A 12,286-nucleotide genomic window follows, 5' to 3' on the forward strand; every position below is an offset into this window, starting at 1 on the left:
CTACTTTTCCAAATTTTATAAAAATTGGCTCAATGAGTTTGAATAAAAAGATAAAGTTTTCTTAATGTTCTAAAAAAGTACCAAAAATACAGTTTTCTCTCATTTATACCCAAAAAGGGCTGAATTTTAAAAAAGTACAAAACAGGTGTCTCGTAATTTTGGGAGATATATTCAAAATATTTACAAAACTGTTATTTTGTTTATTAGTTAAAAAGTTATAAAGGTCCAAAAAAGGTACCAAAATCACTTTTATTACACATTTTCACCCCTTAGAAGTACGCATTTCAAAAAAGTACCAGACACCCATTTGCTTATTTTAAGAGTGGATATATGTGAATTTAAAATTTTTCTTGTCATCACTACTATTAGGTAAGATAATTAAGAAAACTTGTTTTACCCTTTTTTACCCCTAAAAGTACAAATTTCCAAAAATCCCTCCTTAGTGGATCTATATAACCAAAAACACATCTACTGTCAAAAAATCATGATTCTAGATTCAGCCGTTTGGGCTGTGCGATGATGAATCAGTCAGTCAGTAACGCTACTCTTTTATATATATATAATATAGAAGATTACGTCACTTCTGGATGATAGTTGTACGATGGCACACATTTTATTAATTCATTTCTATATGATTTTATAAAAATAAAATAAATTACTTCCGAATTTTCATCTTATTGATGGTTACATTTAAATCTCTTCTGGATGATAGTTAAAAGAACTTACATACTTCTAGGTGAATTTCGTGATACAAAAAAAAATGTTTGCTGGGAAAGTAATCCATCAATATGACATCAGTAAACAATGTTTGCATGTATTGCTCTTTAGCTCCTTTTTTTTTTTTTTGCCATAATTCAATAACAGCAGTTGTGATAGAAACATAACCAACATTGATAATAAACAACAACAATCAAACAGCAATAATGAAAAGTATACAAAGGCGAATGAGAGGGAGCAGAAAGTGATAATGAAAATTAACCGGTTTAATAACAGAAATTTCATTTAACATTTTATTCTTACTTTTGTTTTGCTTAAATCCTTTTTATATTCTTCATAACAACATATAAGTTTGTCATTCCGTTTGTGATTTCCACAATATAATTTCTTATAAAAACTTACATTGGGAAGAAAGGTACTAAGATGCTAAGTTATACTTTACTTTTGATGACATTTGAGGTAAGCACTTACCACACTCGCTTGCAAATAAGCAGTTAGATAAGTATTTATTTGTACTTACTTACTACTTGTATTTGTAAATTTTGTGAAAACAGTTTATTACAATTTTTATTTGTTATTGTGGTTGGCTACTAGTTTTAATAGGGGAAGAGTAAAATTAGATTTTTATAAAAACGTAAAGTTTTTATAAAAATCTAATTTTACTCTTCCCCTATTAAAACTAGTAGCCAACCACAATAACAAATAAAAATTGTTCTAACTTTAATTTTAATAATAGTGTGAAGGTAAATTGTAAACAATTTCCGGTAATTATATAGACATTTAAATATTTCCAGGGAAGTGTAAATTGTTATTAAATATGCTGGCAGCAGTAAAATGTAATAAATAGGTATATACATTTATAAAGGTCTGTGAATAGAGACACAGAAACAGCTGCAATTTTATTTTGCTCTACACTTTACAAACAATTTTCTAAATATTTAAAAAATTTGCTAAATATTTAAAATTGTAATATATTGATAAATAAAATAAATTGACACCTTTAAAAAATCGTTTAAAATTGATCTTCGTAATTATAACTGCAAGTCTCTTTGCGACATATTCGTTGCCATATCTTTTATACACGGAGTAGAAGATAAAAAGTATCTCTGTTGACTCCTCTACATCTCACAATGTTCAGTCCCAACTCCTTCAATATATATATATGAAAGATCGTCAAGAATTGGTTTTTCTAACTTTGCTCGAATGTCTATGAATTACCACATTTTAATTGACATTACTCTTGTTTCCTCTCTGTTAGACTCTCTATGATATTGCAATCTGTTTTCATTTCATTTATATATGCTTTGATCAATCTTTGGCAACATCTCCTGTTGATATCCTCTCGACTCCTATACTGTTAACATTTTACACTATCCTCTCCACTACTAATGTACATTTGTCAGTGTATTTACTTGATTTCTATATATGATATAGGTTACCTTTGTACCCTTATAAAAATATAAAAAAAATTTCCCCAGGCTGCTTTGTAATATCATAAATAAAACACTCGCTAAGTACTTTATAACATTTGTTGCACTTACATGAGAGTTAACAATTGTAAATCCTACTAAAATATTCTCTGTTATAATTGCGATAAATCCTTATCTGGTTATAAAGTCCTTTAACTGTGTGTGTGAATTTTGAAACTCTTAATAAGAGCATAACATTAATGCATTATTATGCATACAATGATGACACGAAAACAAACATAAACGTACACAAATGCAACCACACCCTCAGCTATCTCAATCTTCAGTTAACACTTTAAAAGCCACGGCAACCAATCCTCCCACCATACGTATGTATACAGAATTGAATGTATATTCGTAACCATGATTTATTCAACATTATTCGAATTCAAGGAATGTGTATGTGTGGTTCAAAGTCCAAAAATCTATTTTCTCACCTATCTACTTGAATGTACAGATATGAATCATTCGTTTTTGGTAGCACGACAGTGTTTGTTTTTAAACATGCCACTACTTCTATTGCCACCTGTTCGCTGATGGTTGTGAAGTCTGCGTTGTTCGTATGATTTTACATTATTTTTGCATTATATAGGAAAAAGTGAACACATTAATGACATGTACTTACACAATAACTTACTTTCTAATGATAACATACCGTCAGCATTACTTTGAAGCATAGATAGATAGATAGATAGATAGATAGATAGATAGATAGATAGATAGATAGATAGATAGATAGATAGATAGATAGATAGAATAGAAAGATAGATAGATAGATAGATAAGATAGATCGATAGATAGATAGATAGATAGATAGATAGATAGATAGATAGATCGCATAGATAGATAGCTAGCTCGATCGATGCTAGCTCGCTAGCTCGTCGCTCGATAGCTATCGCTGCTCGCTCGCTCGCTCGCTCGCTCGCTCGCTCGCTCGCGCTCGATCGCTCGCTCGCTGCTCGCTCGCTCGCTCGCTCGCTCGCTCGCTCGCTCGCTCGCTCTCGCTCGCTCGCTCGCTCGCTCTCGCTCGCTAGCTCGCTCGCTCGCTCGCTCGCTCGCTCGCTCGCTCGCTCGCTCGCTCGCTCGCTCGCTCGCTCGCTCGCTCGCTCGCTCGCTCGCTCGCTCGCTCGCTCGCTCGCGCTCGCTCGCTCGCTCGCTCGCTCGCTCGCTCGCTCGCTCGCTCGCTCGCTCGCTCTCTCGCTCGCTCGCTCGCTCGCTCGCTCGCTCGCTCGCTCGCTCGCTCGCTCGCTCGCTCGCTCGCTCGCTCGCTCGCTCGCTCGCTCGCTCGCTCGCTCTCGCTCGCTCGCTCGCTCGCTCGCTCGCTCGCTCGCTCGCTCGCTCGCTCGCTCGCTCTCTCGCTCGCTCGCTGCTCGCTCGCTCGCTCGCTCGCTCGCTCGCTCTCTCGCTCGCTCGCTCGCTCGCTCGCTCGCTCGCTCGCTCGCTCGCTCGCTCGCTCTCTCGCTCGCTCGCTCGCTCGCTCGCTCGCTCGCTCGCTCGCTCGCTCGCTCGCTCGCTCGCTCGCTCGCTCGCTCGCTCGCTCGCTCGCTCGCTCGCGCTCGCTCGCTCGCTCGCTCGCTCGCTCGCTCGCTCGCTCGCTCGCTCGCTCTCTCGCTCGCTCGCTCGCTCGCTCGCTCGCTCGCTCGCTCGCTCGCTCGCTCGCTCGGTCGCTCGCTCGCTCGCTCGCTCGCTCGCTCGCTCGCTCGCTCGCTCCTCGCTCGCTCGCTCGCTCGCTCGCTCGCTCGCTCCTCGCTCGCTCGCTCGCTTGCTTGCTTGCTTGCTTTTGCCCCCTTTCTCTCTTCCCCGCCCTTCTTTCCCTCCCGCCCCCCCCCCCCCTCCCTCTCCCTCCCTCTCTCTTTTTTCCGCGCTCCGCCCTCTCCTGCCCCTCCCCTCCCCCCTCCTTTACATGTAATCACCACCACATTTCCACATTCATCCATAACCTAAAGTGTAACGATTGGAAAATTGAATTGCAAATGAATCAGTCATTCAAGTTGTCGCGTTGCTATTGTTATTATTTAAATAAAGTAAAAAACAACAACCACAACAGGAGACAACCATAATAATAACAACCATTATAGGAAGAAGAAACAAACAAAAAAATAATAATTAATAATAAATGAATTATTAAAGAACTTTTGCCATAAACGAAAAAAATACAGTATAAAGAAAAAAACACAACATGTATTTAACTGAAACTAAGAGTCGCATTTGCATATCATATTATTACAAGTGTCAATTTAATCAAAACTGTCATTTAATACGAAATAATTTAATTGAAATGATTAAACAAACGAACCAACACGAGTTCTTGATGAGGGGGGCAAAGTTTCTGGGTATTAATGCAACAGCATCTGATGACGATGATTTTTTTTAAAAGCATTTTCATTTGTGCACAAATAAACCTTGCAACCAATCATCCAACCAGACCAACTTCAATTCGATACCAAATTCAGACAATTGTATTTAAATACATACATGTACTTTATTGGGTGGTGATTATTCCTTTTTCTTTTTCTCTTCATTAACACATTTATTTGAATGGATTTAAAAAAAAAGACAAAAACAGATATAATGAATCGTATGGGAGAACTATGGTTCAGGCTTCTTTTATTTTATTTTAATTGACTATTTCATTCCATTTGTAACACATCGAAATATCGATTGTAGACCCATAGAAGTATACATATCGTTCATTTACTACAAGACTGGCATAATGCAAAATAAATGATTTTGAATGTTTAATGACATTTTATTTTCAAATTAAACCAGATGTAGTTAGTAAAGGCTAGTATTTATAGCAGGTTTTTCTCTATTTCACAATTTTGTTTCAAAATAAGAAATTTAATTTGACAAATTTCTCTAGGTCTATGAGAATATAAATTCTTATTTCTCTTTGTTTTATTTGCCACTTTTATATTCGCAACACGTTTTTAAAATGACTGCATTATTGTCTTGTTTGTTATAATTTTTGTTTTTGTTATTTTTTTTAATTTTCCATTATAATATTGTAAGCTCTTTTCCTCCCTCTTTCTCTCCCTTTCGGCGCTGCACTTTTTTTGTTATCTATTTTAAATTGCATTTTTAATCATGTATCAAAGTGTTGCATGCTTTGATGTACGAATATGAGAAAAAATGTATATGCCACAAACATACAAACGTGGGAATATCCCAATAGATTTTTATGCATTTTCATTCATTCACACATACATACATACATAGATTCTCAATTTACATATAAAATTTTTATTTTGGTTTAATTTCTTTTTCTCATGTGAGAGAATGAGAGCAATGTAAATGATTGATTGTATGCAGGCATGGAAAGTTCTAGTCTAAAGTCTAGTCTATAGTCTAGTCTATAGTCTAGTCTATAGTCTAGTTTATAGTCTAGTCTATAGTCTAGTCTATAGTCTAGTCTATAGTCTAGTCTATAGTCTAGTCTATAGTCTAGTCTATAGTCTAGTCTATAGTTTAGTCTATAGTCTAGTCTATAGTCTAGTCTATAGTCTAGTCTATAGTCTAGTCTATAGTCTAGTCTATAGTCTAGTCTATAGTCTAGTCTATAGTCTAGTCTATAGTTTAGTCTATAGTCTAGTCTATAGTCTAGTCTATAGTCTAGTCTATAGTCTAGTCTATAGTCTAGTCTATAGTCTAGTCTATAGTCTAGTCTATAGTTTAGTCTATAGTCTAGTCTATAGTCTAGTCTATAGTCTAGTCTATAGTCTAGTCTATAGTCTAGTCTATAGTCTAGTCTATAGTCTAGTCTATAGTCTAGTCTATAGTCTAGTCTATAGTCTAGTCTATAGTCTAGTCTATAGTCTAGTCTATAGTCTAGTCTATAGTCTAGTCTATAGTCTAGTCTATAGTCTAGTCTATAGTCTAGTCTATAGTCTAGTCTATAGTCTAGTCTATAGTCTAGTCTATAGTCTAGTCTATAGTCTAGTCTATAGTCTAGTCTATAGTCTAGTCTATAGTCTAGTCTATAGTCTAGTCTATAGTCTAGTCTATAGTCTAGTCTATAGTCTAGTCTATAGTCTAGTCTATAGTCTAGTCTATAGTCTAGTCTATAGTCTAGTCTATAGTCTAGTCTATAGTCTAGTCTATAGTCTAGTCTATAGTCTAGTCTATAGTCCTAGTCTATAGTCTAGTCTATAGTCTAGTCTATAAGTCTAGTCTATAGTCTAGTCTATAATCTAGTCTATAGTCTAGTCTATAGTCTAGTCTATAGTCTAGTTTATAGTCTAGTCTATAGTCTAGTCTATAGTCTAGTCTATAGTCTAGTCTATAGTCTAGTCAGTCTATAGTCTAGTCTATAGTCTAGTCTATTGTCTAGTCTATAGTCTAGTCTATAGTCTAGTCTACAGTCTAGTCTATAGTCTAAACTATAGTCTAATCTATAGTCTAGTCTATAGTCTAGTCTATAGTGTAGTCTATAGTCTAGTCTATAGTGTAGTCTATAGTCTAGTCTAAATTCTAGTCTATAGTATAGTCTAAAGTCTAGTCTATAGTCTAGTCTATAGTCTAGTCTATAGTCTAGTCTATAGTCTAGTCTATAGTCTAGTCTATAGTCTAGTCTATAGTCAAGTCTAGTCTACAGTCTAGTCTATAGTCTAGTCTATAGTCTAGTCTATAGTCTAGTCTATAGTCTAGTCTATAGTCTAGTCTATAGTCTAGTCTATAGTTTAGTCTATAGTTTAGTCTATAGTCTAGTCTATAGTCTAGTCTATAGTCTAGTCTATAGTCTATAGTCTAGTCTATAGTCTAGTCTATAGTCTAGTCTATAGTCTAGTCTATAGTCTAGTCTATAGTCTAGTCTAGTCTAGTCTATAGTCTAGTCTATAGTCTAGTCTATAGTCTAGTCTATAGTATCGTCTATAGTCTAGTCTATAGTATCGTCTATAGTCTAGTCTATAGTCTAGTCTATAGTATCGTCTATAGTCTAGTCTATAGTCTAGTCTATAGTCTAGTCTATAGTCTAGTCTATAGTCTAGTCTATAGTCTAGTCTATAGTCTAGTCTATAGTCTAGTCTATAGTCTAGTCTATAGTTTAGTCTATAGTCTAGTCCAGTCTATAGTCTAGTCTATAATCTAGTCTATAGTCTAGTCTATAGTCTAGTCTATAGTCTAGTCTAAAGTCTAGTCTATAGTCTAGTCTAGTCTATAGTCTAGTCTATAGGCTAGTCTAGTCTATAGTCTAGTCTATAGTCTGGTATATATTATAGTCTACATAAACTATTCTATAGTCTATTCTATAGTCTAGTCTTGTCCAGTCTATATAGTCGAGTCTGTGGAAAATTAGTTTATTACTTTAAAACCTATAAAGTACCCTTTTTGATATAAGTTGGTACTGTTTCAAAAGTTCAATTTTCCATGCCTGATTGTATATATGTATGAATGCACTACGCTGATGTATGTGTGTGTTGTGATGTAATGTGATGGCATGTAAACAATTTAATCAATATAATTGTATGATTTTTTTTCTTCCTACTTTTTTATTTTGTAATAAATACTATAATATAAATAATTATAAAAATTATTTAATGCTTGATTAATTGTATGCGCACTGGTATTCATATGTATTCAAGCAAAATTAATATTTCAATTGACTATTATACATTTTTCTATGGATTGTATTGTTTGATTTTATAATTCAATTAAATTTAATCAAGTTGATTTTTTTGTAGTTCTTGTGTGTGCAATAATTTTTAGAAATATGAGTCAATTTCATTTTAAATGCCATCTTAATTACCAAGAAATTGATTTTATGCATACATTAAGTATTTTTCTGAATGTGTGTGTGTGTAAATTGTGATCGTAGTATGAGCAATTTTTTCTTTCAATTTAACGATGATATCAACTTCAAATAACAGTCACATTTAACAAATCATTTATTTAGTGTATGTAGTAGTTGCTATTTTTTGCCGGTTGTTGTAATTACAAAAGTCACGCTAGTTCATGCTTAAGTAAAATCAAACAGACCTTAGCTTTAGTTTAAAAGGGTGGTTCATAGTTTTAAGAAAAATATTTTGATATATTTTTATTAACTTTCGGGGAATGAACATTTATAAGAATATACTGTGTGGTACTTTTTTGATGTTCAACTGGTACTTTTTGAATCTTATAATATTGAACCTATTAGAATTTTATTTTTCTTTAAAAATGAGGTCGTACACCCAACCTTTAAGTTATACCACCCTAATGTATATATGTACGTATGTATTAAGTCAAAAACAACAAATTCAAAATTATTATTCTTTTACTATTCTGGGAAATTCTAAATTAAAATCTAAAATTGTTTAAACCTCTTTCGAAATGGCAGCACAATGAACTTAACGAAAAACAATTTTAAAATTTGTAGTAAGAATTAATTAATCTTTGTTATTATAAAATTATTTTAGATAAATCTTCAATGAGCCAGTTAATGGAAAATTTTCTATTTAGATTTCTTTAATTTTACAATTAGTTGGTAGTAGATTTGATAAAATCTAAAATTCAATTTAAAATTTCTCAAACCGTTCACAAACCCCAAGACACATCTGACATTATCAAACATTTAACATTATAAAAAGAAATTCATTTAAAATATAAAATTTTGGAAACAAACTACATACCAATTTTCCAAGTAATAACCCCTTAAAATCATTTAAAAACGTTTTCCAACGAATATACATATTTCTGGCATATTTTGTATTATTATTTTCATTCTAATTTCAAAATTATCCTGTAATTGCAAAATATTTAGTATAAAAACACAAGCCCACATACATAGTACATACTGATTAATATTTATGCCTGAATAAATAATTTGTTAGCAGTCAGCTAGTTTCGAATAGCAAAATGTACTCAATGACTTTATCCACATACCTCACCCCAACAACTTCGTTATAAGGATTTTGCTTTTATAACCTGATTTCTTATTTTTTTTATTTTATACCTTTTACTGACAATTTATTTGTTCACTTTGTTTTTTTTTTTTTTTTTCTATTTAAATTACCCTTAATAACTACTACATACTGCCACTGCAACAAGGTTTGTCGTGCAACAACCAACAAACATCATTGTCAACGCCATTAACAACGACAACTACTTTGCATATAAATGCTGTTTATGCACTTTTTTACACATTTTCATTTAGTTAAGGTTTTTCTTTTTTTGGATTCAACATTTAGTTGGGATCCCTATTTTTTGTAATCTCTGTCTTTCCCTCTTACAACAATTTATTAATACTAGTGGTAGTATTAGTATCATGTATGAATGTTAATAGACTCCCTACCACACATGCATTTAAGTACATACACTCATCTAGTGAAAAGAAAATGGCAACATGTGCTTTAAATAAATTTGTTTCCTCTATTGAAGGCTCTATTAGAAAGGCTCTCCAAAACAGTACTTTTTTGGTTTATTTTTAATCTACTGACTAGTGGAAACACTAGTCAACAGACTGGTCTCTTGCCTAATCCATGAACTAGTCTACGGTCTACACTATAGAGTAGTCGATATACCAGTCTTTTGTCTTGTTTATGGACTAGTTTATTAAATGGTCTATTGACTTTTTTACGGACTAGTGTATTAACTGGTGACTAGTCTATTGAATAGTCATTTAAATAGTTATTTTAGTAGACTATTTACTAGTCTAGTGTCTAGTCTATTGACTAATCTAATAATGAGTCTACTAATTAGTCTATTGATGGGTCTATTGACTAGTCTAGAGACAATTCTATGTACTGGTTTTTAGATTAGCTAGTCCATGGACTATTTGAGGTCTCTATTTGTTTTTGAACTAATCTTTTGACTTTTCATGGGCATGTCCATGGATATTTACTTGTTTATGGACTAGCTGATAGGCTTCTCTGAGCACTAGACTATTGACTACTCTATGGACTAGATTATGGACAGACAAGCCTATGAAGTCTCCTATGGACAAGTCTTATGAATATTCGGTTGACTATATATACTATGAATTATTGAATTATTTTCTTCTGTATTAATTTGCTTCTGATCTAGTTTATAGTCTATTCTATGGACTAGGCTGTTAACTTGTCCATGGACTATTATAACGACTAATCAACTAAATAATCTATAGACGTGTCTGTTGAGGCCCCTATTGACAGGTCCATTGACTAGTCTAGTACCTAGTCTCTTTGCTTGTAGGATTTTTTATGTACTAGTTTATTGACTGATCTATGGATAAGCTAGCCTATGGACTACTTGTTTCTGAAGTAATCTTCTAACGAGTCTATGGAACCGTTTATTAACCTGTATATGGACTATTCTATGGACTTGTTTAGGGTGTAGCCTCTGTATTAATTTATGGACCAGTCCATTGTCTATTTAGTTGACTACTCTATGAGTAAGTCTATCGACTTTTTAATGGATTTGTAGATTTATGTAGATCTATAGATTTATCTCTGGACTAGTTGATTGTCTTTTCTATGGACTAGACCATGCATGGAAAATTCAATAATTTTCAGTTTTTTTTTTTTGATATCGAAAAATACCCCCGACACCCCCACGTCATTTTCGGTACCCACATAAAAGTTAACAGACTAGTCTGTAGTCTATTCTATAGACTATAGACTCTTGATTAGTATAATCTAATCTATAGTCTAGTCTACATCCAGTCTAAAGTCTAGTCAATAGTCTAATTTAGTCTATAGTTTAGTTTATAGTTTAGTCTATAGTCTAGTCTATAGTCTAATTTAAAGTTAAGTCTATAGTCTAGTCTATATTCTAGTCTGTAGCCTAATCTATAGTCTAGTCTATAGTCGAGTCTGTACTCTAGTCTGTAGTCTAATCTATAGTCTAGTCAATAAGCTAGTCAATATTCTAGTAAATAGTCTAGTCAATAGTCTAGTCTATAGTTTAATCTATAGTCTAGACTATAGCCTAGTATATAGTCTAGTCTATAGTCTAGTACATAGTCTAATATATAGTCTAACCTATAGTCTAGTCTATAGTATAGTCTACAGTATAGTTTATAGTCTAGTCCATCGTCTAATCTATAATCTAGTCTATGGTATAGTCTATAGACTATGTAGTCTATAGAGTATTCTATAGTTTAGACTTTAATCTAGTCTATAGTCAACTTAAGTTTATATTCTAATCTATAGTATTGTTTATAGTCTAGTCCAGCGAATAACTAGTTTAGTACTATAAAACCTTAAAAGTACTATTTTTGTTATAAGAACCATTTCAAAATTTCAATTTTCCTTGACTTTTCTACTTTTCTAACTATATATCTATGAAATAATATATGTACTAGATCGTTGATTGATATATTTGTACTGTCGTAGTTTTCTTTGTCAAAAAAGTTCCGAAAATGGTAAAATAGTACAGATTTAAAACTACCTTCATGTCCTTTTTTTCAATATGATACGAAAAATAAAACTATTTTCTAGATCATCCTAATATGCTAATGTTTGTATGTATTTTAGCCATGTTCATAGATACATTTTTGTACATTTGTTTAAATGTGACAATAAAGATTAATGTCTATATTATATAGAGTGGTTGAACATCTATTCGCGACATCATTAAACTGAATAATCAAGTGGTGAAAATAAAAACATGCAAACGTATATTTTTTTATTGCATGCTATCACTGTTTGAAAATATACTGGGTTTTATTACTGTCCCAAACAGTTATTATAGATTTAAAAAACTATAAAGACAAGCTATATACAAAAAGTGCTAACTGGGCTTAATTCGTTAGAAATGAAATCCGAAGAATTACTCCCTGGCATCTGTCAGGCCTGTTTGTGCGCTGCTTTACCAGTGACTCAGGTGGGAATCGAACCCACCACCTCCCGTCTACCAGACTAGAACACTAACTGACACTAACCCACTGGAGGCCATTTCATTTGGCAATAAAAAGTCTAAATTAAAATTCTTCTCACTGCCACCCTGTCATTGTTGTCAACCGCAATTAAATTTAGCTTTAATGACAATTATAATATTTTCTTTAACGTTCACAAAAAAATTTAAATTTAATAAACCCTTTTTTCCGTAATGGAATAACTAGTTACTACACTTAGAGAAATTGTATGCTTACAACAATCATAAAATAATTGCAAGAAATTTAAAAATATTATAATCACTGTATT

This window comes from Lucilia sericata, unplaced genomic scaffold (assembly GCF_015586225.1).
Source record: "Lucilia sericata isolate MDLA Ls3-8-SP2 unplaced genomic scaffold, ASM1558622v1 Contig001084F_arrow, whole genome shotgun sequence".
Taxonomy (NCBI): Eukaryota; Metazoa; Arthropoda; class Insecta; order Diptera; family Calliphoridae; genus Lucilia; species Lucilia sericata.